This window comes from Melospiza melodia, chromosome 6, assembly GCF_035770615.1.
Source record: "Melospiza melodia melodia isolate bMelMel2 chromosome 6, bMelMel2.pri, whole genome shotgun sequence".
Classification (NCBI taxonomy): Eukaryota; Metazoa; Chordata; class Aves; order Passeriformes; family Passerellidae; genus Melospiza; species Melospiza melodia.
In genome coordinates this window covers 31,517,795-31,534,084 of record NC_086199.1, presented here as the reverse complement: position 1 = coordinate 31,534,084, position 16,290 = coordinate 31,517,795, and the positions used below count along the sequence as shown (strand labels likewise).

The 16,290-nt window shown below is 36.3% G+C and overlaps 1 protein-coding gene across 4 annotated transcripts in view; it reads left to right on the top strand.

The window, feature by feature from the left end:
- Positions 1–9,424: 9,424 nt before the first annotated feature.
- The window catches only part of FMN1 (formin 1), a 172,817-nt gene continuing 165,951 nt past the window's right edge, over positions 9,425–16,290 (top strand). For all 4 annotated transcript variants that reach the window (XM_063160502.1, XM_063160501.1, XM_063160498.1 and 1 more), the window contains exon 1: positions 9,425–9,512. The gene's annotated coding sequence lies outside the window, so the exon portion shown is untranslated. The remainder of the gene's footprint in view (positions 9,513–16,290) is intronic.

Genomic DNA, 16,290 nt, shown 5'->3' with positions numbered 1-16,290 from the left:
TTGTCATAAAATGCACACATTTAATTTGGGTTTTTTTCCTTGACAACCTTGTTTTCTGGACACTTTTTCTTAATACAAATAAGTATTATCAAAACTGCATTTAAATTATCTTGACAGAGTTTTTCTGAGCAAAATGTCACATTAAAAACATTCTTTTCCCTTTGCCACCACTCCCAGAAATCTGTACATACATTATAGATCTTTCAGCAGTTTTCTTCTAAAGATGTTGGCAAAGTGTCAAGCAGGCTGGAAGTGCTTTCTAAGGGGAAAACAGGAAAAATGTACATTTATTTAACATTTATAGTAAATGTGGAAAATGAGATTAAATTTCATAGTAATATTAATGAACATACTGAATTAGGATGAATATGAAATTAAAAGGCTGTCAGAAATAGGGTCAGTATAACACCTGATGTGGAAAATTGTAAATACCTTCTTTATGGTTTGAAAGTGGCATGATAATTTATAAGGTTAAAACTAACCGTAATTTGTAGTTCAATGAAATTAAAAAATAAACTGATCTGAAGCCTCATAACCATGAACAACACCATCTTATGAAGCAGCTATAAAGTTCATCTTTCTTTTTTCTTTCCTCAACGTACATGTCATTGCTTAGTATTATATCCAGAACCTTATGTCAATGTGACCTTCAAACATGGTTCCTTAAGCCTCAATTTAGCTTCACACATTCAATCACATCTTTTGCTCCAAACCTTTTGGCATGAATACTTGTCATTTTTGTATACATCTCTTTGAAGCAGGTGTATTGTTGTATGAGTAGTTCTCTTACAATTCCTCCACAGCATGACTGAAGGTAATACAACTCCTTGTTGAGAACTAGTTCTGTGACTATGGAAACTTTTTTTGAATTCTTTTGCTTCTTACATCGTCTTAGCTGTTGTTCTGATCAAATACAAGCTTGAATTACCTTACCTTCTTCTGAGAGTGTGTGGGGAAACCATTCACACTCTTTAGTTTTACAAAGTTGCTATCTCTATTTCAGTGTACATAGGTATATAGTTTGTGGTAATTGGGAGTGGGGCTGGGGCTGAGCCTCATCCCAGTGGGCACAGCTGAGAGGAGCAGGTGAGCAGCACTGACAGCAATGAGCCATGGAGTGCCCAGGGGGCACTGCCAACCACCAAAGGCAACAGAGGGCACTCAGTGCAATGCATCAACATCAGGGGTATGAAAGGTTGGGCTAAAGAACAAGAAGGGCAGATGCTGGCAGCCCTCTGTTGTGACAGGCTGTTACGCTGTATGGGTAGATACCTGAAGCTTTCTGAAGTGGTCTGGTGTTACTCTGCATGGGTTGAAGCCTTCTGAAATTGTATGGTGATGCTGCGTATTGTGACTCTCTTGACTGGGACATATCCCATGACAAATGAACGTTTAAATTTTAAGGTTTCATCTATTCTGTTGTCATTATTTGTGTTGGTACTTCAACTGAAAGGGTTTTTCAACATTAACTAGGGCAATTGAGCACTGCAAATCTAAAATCTGTTTTGCTCCTTCTCCTGACTCTGTCTTTAAACAACCAGCCAGCGTATTTTGCAGGTCATTTGTCTGCTCCAAGCAGTAGCTCACTTTCTAGATGGCTGGCTTACTGCAATGGTCAGAGTCTACAAGATGTAATTAATTTAAAAATACTTTAATTAAAAAAAAAATTAATTTAAAAATACCATCTCTCAGGAGATGTCTAACTCTCCCTCCAACATGAAAGCAGCAAATGGCATTCAGTAATCTTCCTTGCCTGCTCCTCTGACATGTGCCATTCTCAAAGTAAGGTGTAAGGGCCTTATTTATCTGGTCAGTCTAATTCCATGCAGAACTTCCTCGTAGAAAAGATCTTTCTCTCAAATACTGTGGTATTTACATTTGTATAATGTGCTTACACAAATAACCACTTTTGATATCCTGCTTCTGCTGAGTATTTGAATATTTTTGTCACAGAGGCAAACTTGTAGAATATTCTAGAGTATCAAATTGTAACTGTGCAATTAGCATATGAAAATATTCTGAAAAATATATGAAGTTTTTTGTGCATGTAACAGAGAAAAAATACATTCAAGATTCCAATTGTTTATTATATTCTTCTAAAAACTTCTTGCACATGTAGGCAGTAGTGGGGGGCACATTTCAATTTTGTTAATCTAGGAAGATTACACACAACTAACCATTGCATTTCCTGTCAAGTAGACTTTAGTGAAAACAGGTTACTATGTGGCAGTTTTTAGTAAGAGAAGGCAGCTTTTGTATCTCTGTAGCTGCTATATGATCTGTCTTCCAGTGATTTTTATGACATTTACACTTTGTAAATGGTTGTGCTTTATGCTGGAAAGTGGCTTTGGATAAAAAGTTAGATTGCTGTTATCACACATACTGGTTTTAAGTCCTATGTTCGGGGCCAAGTTGGATATTAGGACCATTAAGCTGAATATCTTTGCCCAAAATTTTGCTATTCTAATATATTTACATGATTAAACTACTGCTGAGTGGATACACCTAATGGCCAGTCCCTCACTGTCATCTGCTTTTGAGTACATAAATATTACACCACAAACTTTGAGGAAATAACTGGCTTGTGTGAGTAGAATAGGTTATTGTTTCCCTTTCAGAGTGTGCCTTTTATCAATATTATCATTGCGATCTTTTCAAATCCTTAAGAAAGAGCAGCTATCAGGAATGTTTCTGAATGAGAGACCATTTGCCCATGGCAATTAATTTCAAGAAATTGCAGTTTGTTCTTTCATTTTACCTGCTCATGAACTACATATACCCTTACCAGCCAAACACAGACTTAGCTTATGTCAAAACTCAATGATTAAATCCTGTTGCAGAGGCTGAGTTCTATACTGTCTTTCCCCAGTCATTAAAGCAAAACTTCTTAGTTTGGTTTTTTTCCCCCGTGCAAATACTATGTAAATAAACATTTCAGCTTTTTAACATTTTTTAAATCTGTTGGTCACTGAGCCTACTTCAAGAAATGTCTATATCTTATTTCTTATTGTATGTTGAAATACATAGATGTAATATTGCTTAAAAGAATATATTTTAAATGTAAAAAATGTAGAAGCTTTGTTCAAAATAAGAATTTTACTTAAATAACTGGAACTATACATTTTCATGCCTTCTACATCCAAAGATTAATATTATGTCAGAAAGCTACAAAATTTATCCAAGTGTATAGCTGGGGGAATGGGGAATTCCATGGCATTCAGGGCCATAGAAACATACTAAACTTAAACTAAAATTTTAACATGGTCAGACTGATGACTGTCAGCTGATTATCCTATTTAACATTGTAACCACTGTGTCTGACTCTGTTAGGATTGCAAAGCTCCCAACTGCTTAGAATCTGAAGGTAAATTAAATAACATTTGAAAGACCAGCATTACTACTACATGAGTCTTCTTCCTGGAATAATTGGGAATATAAATTGTGTTGCTCTCTGCTGCCTTAGACTTGGCAGGCTCTACTTTTTTGTAGACAGTGTGCATGCCAAGTCTGGTCAGCATCAGAGACTTACAAAAATTCAAACTGGAGACACAATTTCAAGAAATGCAGTCATTAAACATCTGAAGCATTTTAACTTTGGGATTTATTTTGGTGAGATTATATAAATTGTGGTTGTAAATAAAACATTTCTTAGTAACTTTCATCCAAAAAAAAAGCTACTTCTGTTCTAAGCTAGATATTCTCTAATGAGAAATGTCAAACTCACATGATCAATTTATGAAGTGGCTTATGTGATTAAATCATGCAAGGTTATCTGGTTTTCTCCTTCCATATATGTGTTGTGCTTGCAGAGCAGCTGAATGTGTGATTATTTTTTTCCTGAATAAATTGAGGAAAAAATCCCACAGACATAAAGAGAAAATTGTTTGAAATAAAGATTTTCTCATAAAGACTGTATCTATGCTACGTAGCTAATGGTGATCTGACAGTGCTACATTATGCTCTACTCCAGTCACTGTTTGGAATAATATATTTTTCTGCATAATATAGGAAGAAGTAATAGTCCATCTTCGCAAAATGTGCAGAGAATTGGGGTTTTTTCATCTCAGTTCCTTATTTGTGGTGAGTTTAGACATTCCCTTAGAATGTTCTTTGACTCATCAAAGTGTGAAAGTGAGATTCTCACAAGGTAATAGCTTAATTAAATTTTACAAAACACCTTCACATTTCCAAAAACAGTTGAAGTAAGTTCAGAGAGGTTGTAAGAGCCATTGTATGGTTCTGAACTTATTTTGCAAATATTTTCAGACAATGGTGCTGAACATACACATTTTAGAGAAGATGTGATTCTTTTTTGTGCATAGATTGCTTTTCTTCTTCTTTACCTTTTCCTTCAGACTACTGGGCCGGAGAAATTATAATTTTCCATCTGGTTAATGCTACAGTTGCTTGACTGCATCTGGTTGAAATGTGTATAAAACCTCTGATATAGATAGAAAAGCATTGATTTCCTACATTGAAATATTGTTTTCCTACATTTCTATTTATTGTGCAGAACTCCTGGATGTTTTGTATTAAAAACATTGGATCATTGAGTGCTACTTTGGTTTTTTCTTAAATTGAAGTTTTTTAAGATATGCTGTAGCTGTTACAGAAGCTTTTGTTGTTATTTTGGTCTATTTTCTCTTCAGACTTTTAAAATATTAAACTGTAGCATATATATCATGGATAAAAATGTTAAAGTGAATAATGGAGACAGAAATCTGAACTGCTGTTATCAGCATGTAGAATAGTGTGCTGAGTGTGACATGGACACCAAGAGGCTCTCTACTCATGCTCTGCAGTTTTCCATGAATCCTGGATTTTGAATGTAACCTTTCAGCATACTGAAACGGGGCTCTTAGTTATAGCTTTTAACATTTCTGCACAAACTGAATCCATTCTGCTTAAGGAAATGTACCTGTATTGTTACATTTGATTCTAGATTCACTTGTGGCTGTAAAATAGGATGTGTACCAGAGAAACAGAGAGGAGCGATAATGATTTTCTGCTTTCTCAAGATTTTTTTATTCTTAAGACCATTTCTGAGGGCAGTTTGTCTCCAAAATCTTTCAACCAGTACAACTGATACATATATCTGGTCATTATACTCAACCTTCTTTTTCTTTTCCAATTTATTTTTTCTGGACACAAAATTTCACTACTGATCTAAATAAACATACAAAAAGCTATACATACAGCTGTTATTCTTTCCCAGGAGGAATTTATTGCCATACACAAACACATACACATTTTTTTTCATAATCTTAGTGTTTAGTTTGTATGAGGAGACGTCGTGCCAATTTTATTGATTTTATAAGATTCGATGGTGTAATAATAGCTTAATGTAAATCTGTCAGTATGTAGCACATGCCAAACAGTAAACTCCTCCTTTTTCAAGTAACAGACAAGTAGTTGGTTTTTATAATCTTCAGAGAATATTTGATGTTTCCATGCATTTATTTACAGAATGCAATATACAAATAAAGATAGCTTTTTCTTAGTATAATTTTATTTTGAAATTTTAATTGTCACCAGTTCCCTTAATTTTCTTCTTATACTTAAGCCTGGCAGATAATACCTCAATTTCAATGTACTGATGAAATTGATCCTACCACTTCACCTTTAGTGTTTTAGCCACTTAAACACATACATACTCATTTCCAAAGAGGTCTTCCACATTGTTTTCTGAAACATTCTGTCTGCTTTCTGTACCAATCCTGATTATGCTCTTTTCCTATAAAAAAAGTAATTTTTCACCCTACTCTCAGAATTTTGCATACACATACTTGTATTTGTTGTAAGACTGGCTTCCTCCCTGTCCAAAATCAGGTCATTTAATAACAAGAGTTGGCAGCACTTCAAAGCCATGCATCCAGGATTTTAAAAATTGCAAAGATTCTCTTCTGCTGTCTTTTGAAGTTCCATTTTGTTAATCAGAGAAAAAGCCATTTTGGCCAAAGTTACTTGATTTGGTATAATTTGAAGCAGGCAAATCTGTATTTCTCATTAGGATAAAATGTTTGATATTGATGTATGTAATGGATTACTAATGTAAACTATAATATTTCTGTATTAGACAGTTTTAGGTGAAAAATTTATGAATAAACCAAATTAACACAATGCAGTATATGTTGCAGAGGCAAAAATAACCCCCAAAACACTGCTCAAAACCCCTCCATCCAATTGATTTGAAACAAGCATTTCAACATATTTGCATTTATGTTGTTCGTATAAGCAGTGTTATTGCTTTTTTTCATATAAGAAGATACAAATTAATCAAGGTCCTATAATTCCAATTCTATTTATTTTAATAATTTTTAAGAAAGCAGATGGTGTCTTACACTTAACTGGATGGATGGTTTTGTGTTTGTTTTTTTTCTTTGTCTATCCATTACATCAGACAATAATACTAGAATTGTAGTTAGTCCTGTTAAGTATTCTATAAAATTTCACAATTTGTTCTCATTATTATTGAGCAAAATATCTTTTGAGTTTTAGATATGAGAATAAAACTGGCAGCTGGGACAGAGGGGATCAGAATCTGAAGTAGTAGTTAGTATCTGGTATTCCTGGAATGACAACTCATGCTGCTGTTCCAAGGCATGGGATGTTTTGGGTCGAAAAATATGGGACGATGAAAATACAAAAATACAGAGATTTGAGAGGGTACAGGAGGAGGAAAGCAAGAATAAAGAGTTCTGGGTGTATTCCCTATGACATGAATACATTCAATTCATGTTTCTAAACAACTTCAGGAATAGATTTATATCTTTTTGGTGCAAAAGCAGCCATGTAAATTTAAGTAGACAAAGAATCGCTGCATTATGGAGCTGCATTTATTGGGAATTCAAAGCATTAATTTTAAGATGAAAACATTAAATCTTATATCCCTGCTATGTGGAAGTGTCAGCTCTGATGTACAATTTTAAGACAAGAGTATATACATATTAAAAACCTGAAATACTTGTTCAGGGATGAGAATTTGATGCAGGTAGGGGGAAAAAAACAGAAAATAAAGTTGTCTTATGCGTGATAGCTCTTTGCTTTTTAGATCTTCAGGTGCAAATGTACTGGTAACAATTGCTTTGGCAGCAAACTGTGATTTATTTCCTACTCCCCTTTTTGCATTAGGCAGTTCATGTTTTCCTCATGTACCTGTAGATTACCCATACATTTTCACGTTTAGATTACCATACATCTACATGAACATGTTTCTGACAGTAATACAGAAAAATATTCATCCTTTGAGAGAAGAGCACAAAGAATTATAAATAACTAGTTAGCCAGCCTGTATCTTCATTGTTAGTCCTTAGAATTTAGTTTAGAGTTAGGTTGTCAGACATCAAAGCCCATCAGACATGACTTCTGAGAACACTGTTGGTAAAGTGTTTCATTCATTATTAGCTATGACTTCTGGTGATTTTCCAACCTTTCCAAATAAAGGGGCAGCCTGAACAGGAGGCTGTTACTCTTTGCTTTTCTCCCTGAAGGTCTTTATTTGTATGAGCCTTCCACACTCAGACGAACTGAGACTAAAACAAGTGATAATGACACTAGTTCCACTCAAAAACTTGGGTTATTCACTGGAATTTAGCAGTTTGTAAAAGCTCCTGAAAAGTTTAAACAACAGCTATTGTTTATTACCCTACACAAAATCACAGATTAAGAAATGCAATGGTAGCTGAAAGTAAGGGTTGTTTCTTCTAAAGCAGGGTCACTTTGCTTACTGGATGTAGTGAATAGCTTTCAGCTCTAATTAGTGTATTAACTTCGCAAATAGGAGACTTCCAAGCTTTAATTTCCTTTAAAAATGGAATGGTTTTGAGCTCCTTTCCGAATATGTTTCTACACGAGCCCTTACCGGTTGCTTCATAGCAATCCATAGCAGGGCTCTATATGGGGTAAATGAAGCAGAAGGCAGGTTGCATTTATCCTACGACAAGATGAAAAGCTGATTACGCAGATGAGTGCAGATGAAGTGGAAACCTCTCAGAGATTAGGTTTTGCTCTCACCGTGCCCTACATTGCAGCCCAGACTGACATAATCGTTTCATGTTGGTTGCTTTCTGTGAACTTGTGTTTCCACACAAATCAGTGTTTGCAAAATGAAGTTAGTAAGAAAGTAATTGTTAATCTTTGTTTCAAAGTACTAGACATCAGAAGAGCGAGACTTACTTTCAGCCAGGGTTTTTTCCATTCCCTAGTCTGCAGATGTGTCTTAATATGCAGACTATGAGCTAGTACATGTATAGGTGACCAGCTGACTGTCAAAAAACATCAGGCAAAAAGTAGGAAAACTCATTTTAATAAGTTTTCAAAAGGAAAGGAAGATGTGAGTGGTCTAAAGTAATAAGAATCTGATAATCTCTAGTGTTTCAAATAGAGGTGGATGTTTTCTGTTTAAGTTCAGTAAGATCATAATTATTTATGAAAGATCTGCACAATGAAAAAATTAAGAATTTAATAAACTAATTCATGAAGCAGAATGAAATGTGACATTTTCAGGAGGCTACAAGTCACAGTGAGAAAAGGTATTTTGTTGCAATATTTGACTACACGGGCAAGGGTCTTAAATGCCTATGGAAATTACAAGAGAATTTCTTTCTCCTAGTTGTGTCTGTTAGTAGAAATATTTTAACCCTAACTCTGTTACTGCTGAATTTTCGCTATTATTTTTACCTAAATCAGTTATTCCAAAAGCCTTTTTCTTCATTCTGAAGAATGGAGAACTTCCAGGGAAGAGCAGCAGGAAGATTACTTATGGAAAAGTGAGATTCAGACCAATGAACTAGGTCCTTACTCCACCTAAAATTATGTCCCTTGAAATAAGAAGGTATTTCATGAGGTAGTTTAGGACAGCAGCTTGTATTCTGATTTTCCTCTTCTAGCAGTGTTAGGAGTAGAGGAGAGAATTTCTTGTCCTCTACTGTTGCAGTCTGGAGTTACGCCTGGTTCGCCTGAGGGCTGTATTGCAATTACTGTGGCGAGCGGTAGCGACATGATTGGCAGCGATGCTCATCCAGGAGGAGAACAGATTTGACGGATTATGCAACGGCAGTTAACGACGCAGACAAGCCGGCCGCCGCCGTGATGCGTTACTTCCCCAGCCGCCCGCTCTGCCGCCTCTGTTTCTGTCACCGCCAGGGCCGCCAGTCCCGGCCCCGGGAGCGGCGCAGCCCCGCGCGCCACGGACGGACCCGCGGCCGCCGCCGGACCGCGCGCGGAGCCGGCGCGCGCCAGCCGCGCAGCCCGCCCATTGGTCAGTGGCCGTCCGCGCGGCCCGCCCATTGGCCAGCCGGGCCGTCAGTCCCGCCCCGCGGGAGGGAGCGGTGCGGCGCGCGCCCCGCAACGGGAGCGCCCCGGGAGGCGGCGGCTGCCCCGGGGGAGGAGGAGGAGGCGGGGGCGGCCGGAATAGCGCGGGGCAGCCCCGCGGCCGCCCGGCATCCCGCGTCCTTCCCGGCACCCCGAACAGCTGCAGGAGCCCCGCCGCCCGGCGCGCTGCCTCTCGCAAGGTAATGTTCTTTCGTTCGCTTGCCCCCCGGTCTGCCCATCTGCTCGGTTCCCCGCAGTGGCTCTGCCGCAATCGAGTGGATTACAAAATAAAACCACTAACTCAGGACTGCAGGGAAGGGATCTGTTTGGTTGTCATTAGCATCTCGTCCTCTCTCTGGCTGCTTATTTATAAATAGCTCCGGGGGGATCACGAGAGCTGTGATCTCTTAGTTTCTCTTGCGGTCCGAAGAAAGTCCGTAGATTTCCTCCCTCCCCCTTTCCTGACAGCGCTATTAAAATAAATTTATCTGGATTACTTCCCCCCGCCCGAAATGACTCTTAAACTATCCTCGATTTCTTCTAGCCTGGTGTGCGGGATAGGCACAGTGAAGCGGGGAACGCAGATTCTTATAATTCTGTAGCGTTTGATGTGTGCAAATACCTTCGGGCGCTCGGGAGGGCAGATGAGTGGGAAACACGTGACAAATATTTACAGCGTCAGACAATCTGTTACTCTGGGCTGTGAACCTTATAGGGGTCACCATTGCAGATGAGGCTGATGAACTGTTACTGATGAACTGAGCTGGAATGCATTTGTATGCTGACATCTGCTAATGTCTTTTATGCGTAGGAAAAAGACAGATACTGACGTTCTGGAGAAACGCTTCTCTTGCAGCTTTGCACGGTCTCCTTTCCTCAGCTGCAATATTAAATCACATCATGATACTACAGACAGAGTTGGTCTGGGAACTGTGTATATTTAGTCCTTCCGGCTGTCCCACAGTCTTCTTGTCTTGTGATACTTGTTTTCTCAAGTGTGTAGCAGGAATCATAATGAGTTCTTTTCTTGTAGCCTCACAGAAAATCAGCCAATTTTAAAAATTGCTGAGAAATTACAGAGGAAGGAATTTTGAATAAGTTCCTGATTTTAGTTAATTTTTACACCCATCCTTTGAATCATTCAGGATGGCTTTAATGATCATTTTACTTGTAGAAATATCTTGCAGGCGTTATCACTAAACTAATATGTGCGCATTTAAAGATAGTTCTACAAGTATATCAGTAGTATTCCTGTGAAGTTTAGGTAAACCAATTCCATGTAATGCTGTGACACTTTCACCTTTTGGGTAGCTTGGACTGTGCTTGCAGGTGGAATGGGCTTGTTTTGGTAAGTTTCAGCAGAAGCAGTTTAGCAACGTTGGGTTAAATGGAGAGTGAAAGAAAGAACTGCTTTTTATGTTACTATAAAAAAACTGTCAGCGCATAACATCAACTTAATTTGAAAGACTGTTCTGAAGACAGAAAGTTGGAGTTTGGTGTGAAATCAAACATGTTGTGAGCAATAGAAATAAGTTTTCCATTGAGCTGAACCTATCTCACTGAAAGTCAAGTGGCATGGACATGCATTTTCCTCTGTGGTTTTTTAATGGATGTATGTGTAGGGGGTAGAGCTATATGGGCATGGGTGACTTAATCACGTTGTAAACAAAAGGACAATGTTTCTCTAATATTTTGCATCATGTGAAGGTAAGATTGAAATAGAGGCATAGCTAAAAGATTATTATCTCTATAGAGATTTTTTTTCACAAGACAGGTTTTTCCGGGAAATTGAAGTTTTTCCTTTCAATTTCTGTTTTCAGATTTTTCTGTCTGTAAAGTGAAAGATGTAGGCAAATATGAAGTGGAAAAATGGGAAATGGCTGGGTTTCAAAATAAATGCCAAGGTAATGAACTCAGCTTTATACTAACATTTGTCAGGATATAAAAAGGTGGTGAAGAAACAGTTCTGCCTGGTATATGAAGAGCTACTTGGCAGGGGGTGGACATTGAGGGTTTTGTGGTTTTGATCTTTCATTGGGGGTTTTGGGTTTGGGGTATTTTTTTTTTTTGTTGTCCTTGTTTTATGTTTACCTAGGAAAAGGCCTAGGGCCTTCACACTATCACTTAACAACGTCATCCTTTCTGAGGTTTTGATTCTGCTTTAACTTGCACATATAAAACGTTTGGAAATTGAGCCAAAAGTCAAAGCAGCCTTTGCAATTAAATCCAAATAATACTTTCCAGACAGTAGTCAAGAGTAGAGAAAAAAAAAAAGCAAGAACAATCACAGAGGTCTTCATTAAGGCTCAAGGGTTGAATGGCTTTTTGCTCCTATAGTACTGAATGAGTTTTATTGTTAAAAACATCCAACTTTTCAATGTGCCTTTATGATGCTGTTTCCAAAAATTAGTTTGCGTCCCTGTCTCCACGCAATCTTCCTGAAATCTAAATCTCTCACCTTTAATTTTTCTTTAGCTATTTTGCATAAAATTACTTCCTCTTTTAGCTTGGATCTCATATGACTTAAAAAGATATACAATCTGAATGGATATTCCATTAGGGTTTAGGCATCAGGAGGAATACCAAAATGCAGGAAACTGGCCATCATGGAGTAAACAAATAGATATAACTCAATGGAATCTGAACCTTAACCAAGTGTCAATTGTTTCTAATGTTTCAGCATGTTTTATACATTATTATGTATAAATAATGTATAAATTATTAAATATAATGTATTATACATTATATTTATACATTATTCCTTGATGACAACCCCTGATTTTTTAGTTAATAGTCATGTCACTGCTATAGTTGCTGGTTATGACCATTAATGTTTATTTCCCCATATTTAGAGACAGTAGTGCAAAAACTGCAATAATATTTTAATGACAAATCCCAAGCTCGTTCTTGATTTTTGAAAAAATCTGGTTTAATGTCTAGTGCTCAGAGTAGTTCAAACCTCCTCTGAGACAGTGGAGCCTATGGAGCCTTGATCTGCCTGTAACAAGAAACCCAAGGGAAGGGCTCTTTTTGCCATGATCATTTAGTCTTATGCAATTTCATTGCAACTTTCCTGATTAGTATTTGTCATTTTTCTTTCCTGTAGAGATACAGTATCTATAGCTAAATATACAATATGTATATCTCAGCACTTCTGGCTCAGAAGCTGGAAAGAAAGCACACAAAATGTGATGCATGAGCTCTTATCCAAGTCACTGTCTCCTAGCCAGGCAGGTACTACCATTTCTTTCCATGGATGATTGAACCTCCAGTCATTACTTTGGACCTTCAGCTTGGCTTTAAATCCAGTTTTGTGGGGCTATAGTTGAGAGCTGATTATCTCTGCAAGACCATACACATTTTGTTGAGTTAGGCCCTTAGAAAACTAAAACAGATGTTTAAATTCTTTATATCCAATTGCTAATGTCCCCCATTTAAAGAGTCATCAAGTCTTATAGATTAATATAAATGTCACTACTGAAATCTTGATGTAAAATAGGCATTTCTTATATCAAGATTTAAGTTGAGATTTTTCTTACTCATTCTCTTGATGTGGTATTTTAAGCTTATTATATTGAAGTACTGTCTTCTTCATGTTTTAATCTTACTGCTTCTTTTCCCAATGAGGGTTGTATTGTTGATAAGTTCAAACTTCTTTTCCCAATGAGGGTTATATTGTTGATAAGTTCAAACTTCTATGAGGGATTTATGTAAGCTGTTTAATCTTAAACTAATTTGGGTTTTATCATTATTTTAAAATATTTTTATTGGTAAAAATACATTTGCTGTTGACAGACTTGCTGAATTTAATAAAAATTCTGTGTTCAATCTTCCATGATAGGGAGCAGACCAAGAAATTTACATTGACATATAAGCAGCTAACCATTATCAAGACTTTTAAAAATGTTAATGATATGCACTTGGGACTGATAAAGCAAACTAAATGTATATCTAAAACCCAGTGCCTACTTCTTTACCAAGCCTTTTGAAAATCTATTATCTCTCCTAGCAATTTGGTTTATAATTTTTGTTTGTTGTGGTCATATTTTGAAACCATTTAGCTTTGTATGACATGCTACTAGCAAAAAGTTGGAATGAGGAAAACAAAGGCAACCATAGTTCTCTGATCTAATACTTTCTGCTTTGAAGTGTTAATATTATCATCCCAAGTCATTACATCCCATTTTATCTCATACAGCCAAGGTATTAAAAACTTGACTTATTGTTAGAATTTTTGAAACAGCCAAACATTCCTTAAGGCTAAAGTAATTTCAAGACCACTAAAATTTTTCAAGGGAGAAAAGTTAAAAATATGATTGAGTTTATTCTCAACCACTGCATAATTTTTTGAAAAATATGCATAATTAAAAATAGGTTTGTAACTTGTCAAATACATTCTTTTAGAAAATTGTTTTTGATTCTTAGAAACTTAATGTGGGACAGTCTTTGACCTTTAACTATACAAAGATGTATGCAAAACCTGCTGTATTTTGTGAAGGAGTCCTTCTATAGGTATAAAATGTTGTTATGGGAGAGGTTTTAATTGCTGTTATTATTCTTTAAATTCAATTTCTCTCTTGTTTTCACTACTGAAGCATCCTTATGATTTGCACCTCATTTTGTGGTTAGTCCAAACTTTTTGCAGCTGTATTTTCTTCTCTTGCTGATGAAATAGCTCAACCATTTGCTGCAGTGTAGCCTTTTTTTTTACTTTGCTTTCCCTGAATACTGGGCTTAAAGTTCAGGATATATGGCCAGATAAGTCTCTGAAAGTGATGTTTGGTGAAAGACCTCTGATCTAAGAGGCTAAATGCCTCATTTAAATATCACCATGAAACTAACAAGCATGGGCATTCAATAATTGAATAAATAAATATGTTCTTTCTTGGTTTGAGGAAATTAAAGATTCTATTAATACGATACAGAACAAGATGCAGCTCTTGCTGAAGAGTTGGCTACTTGAACAAGCAAGATTAAAGCTTTTGGACAAAGATTAACAAGATGATCCTTTTATTTAGAAAATACTTATTTAATTCATGTTATTTTCCTGTAGCAATATCCTATAGTTGCTGCCAGAAGTGGAAACAAGTTCCTGTGCATCCTGTAAGACTTACCCATTGATCAAGTACTGAGAAAAAGTGTTTTATTGTAAGGGGTATTATCTATCTGGGTTAAAACTGGAAAAAGTCATGTGCGCAGTTTATGACCCAAGTCTGACATGTACAAATATGTTATTGCAAGTTTGTGTCTTTTTGTTCACTGTAAATGTAAATTTTTTTATCTTACTTTTTCTGATAATATATTTTATCAGTATATTTATTTATCAATAATATTTTTGTGCTGGAATATGTAAAAGTTATGTTTTAGGTCATGTGAATAGTTTGTCTGTAGTAGCTTTTCTGGTCTAGTATGGCTTTTTGTTTCTTTCTTTCTTTCTTTGTTGCTTGCAAATCAGCTGACAATTAATAAGTGCAGCTTTTCATTAAGACATCTGTGACCTGAGGCAAAAGATATTTTCCTCTTGCCTCTAATTACTTTTTACATAACTATATGAGTTCATCTGAATGTTAGCCACTATCCTCTGTACACATATCAAGTAGTTTTGTATTTTAAATTATAAGACTTCATAAGTGCTCATCTTAGGTCCAAAGGATATGGGGAAGGTGTTAGGGATGTAGGGATGTTGTAGGGTAGAGTTATTTATCTGAATGAGGTATATATATTGATGTAAAATTAGTAAAGCACAGTATACCATGTGATTGCTGTTGAGGAATAAACCTTGCAATTATTTTAAAATAGACAAAATAATTGTAATATTTATTTTAATCTCCAGATTTGGCAAAATACTCTTTTCACAGACTTTTCTGAACTATAAGAGACCCACAACGATCATTGAGTCTAACTCTTAAGTGAATGGCACATACAGGGATGGAACTCACAACTTTGTCATTATTAGCACCATGCTCTAACCAGCTGAGCTAATTACAGGTTTTCTTACCATCAAAGTGTTTGGGGTAATGTTTTTTTGCTTGTTCATAAGGATCTTTTGCATCACTTTGAATTATAAGTTTGGGCTTCTACATATGGTGACAGTATAAGGAATGTTTTTAGTGGTACTTACCTTTCAGTTTGCCTCTTAAGCAGTCAGAAAACTCTGTTCTAGTCAAAAAAATAAACCAACCTAGAAGCAAGAAGATTGACTCATCTGCTCTTTTGGTTCTTTCCATGCCAAATGTCTAAGAGCAAGGTGGAGAGTGTAAAAGCCTGACTGAAGTGCAGAAGAAATTTGTTTGTTTGTTTAAATGCTGTACTTCTTGAAATAGTCTGTTTCAAACAGTCTGTTACTTTGTTATTCCTTTAAGATAGGCGTACAGATTGCCTTTGCTCATTCTCTGCTTTAATGTCTGCTGGTTTGCTACTTACTGGACTTCCTACATTAAAGGCTTTTCATATTTGTAATATCCATTGCAGACTTTTTTATTAGCAACCTCTTAAACAGTCAGATGGGTGAGTTTGTGATGGAAATCCCATTTGGAAACTAATTCTTGCAAATTAGTCATCTTTGACAAACAGATTTTGGACAATTTTGTGGTATGGTTGACTCCAAAAACAGTTTCATGAAGACATGTTGTGTGACAACTTCCTTTTTTTTTTTTAACTTGCTGATGCAGTTGTGCCAGAAAAAGATAGATATTGCTTTGCTAAACAGAGTAGGCTACAGAGGTATGAGAACTTTCATGTCAGACTCCTTTTGGGAACACAGTTTTGAGACCTGTTGGTGCAAATAATACATCTATTATTTTATATTTGACTAGCCAAACATTATATACATTTTTCTTTGAAAAAGGTGAATATTAGTTCTAAATCCCAAAGTACCATCACTGTTTTTATCCATCTTCTGTACACTAAGAAGATAATATGCATGTTTGCAGCTATGTCAAATGAGACAGTGATCTATGAAGTACCAGAAGAAGTATG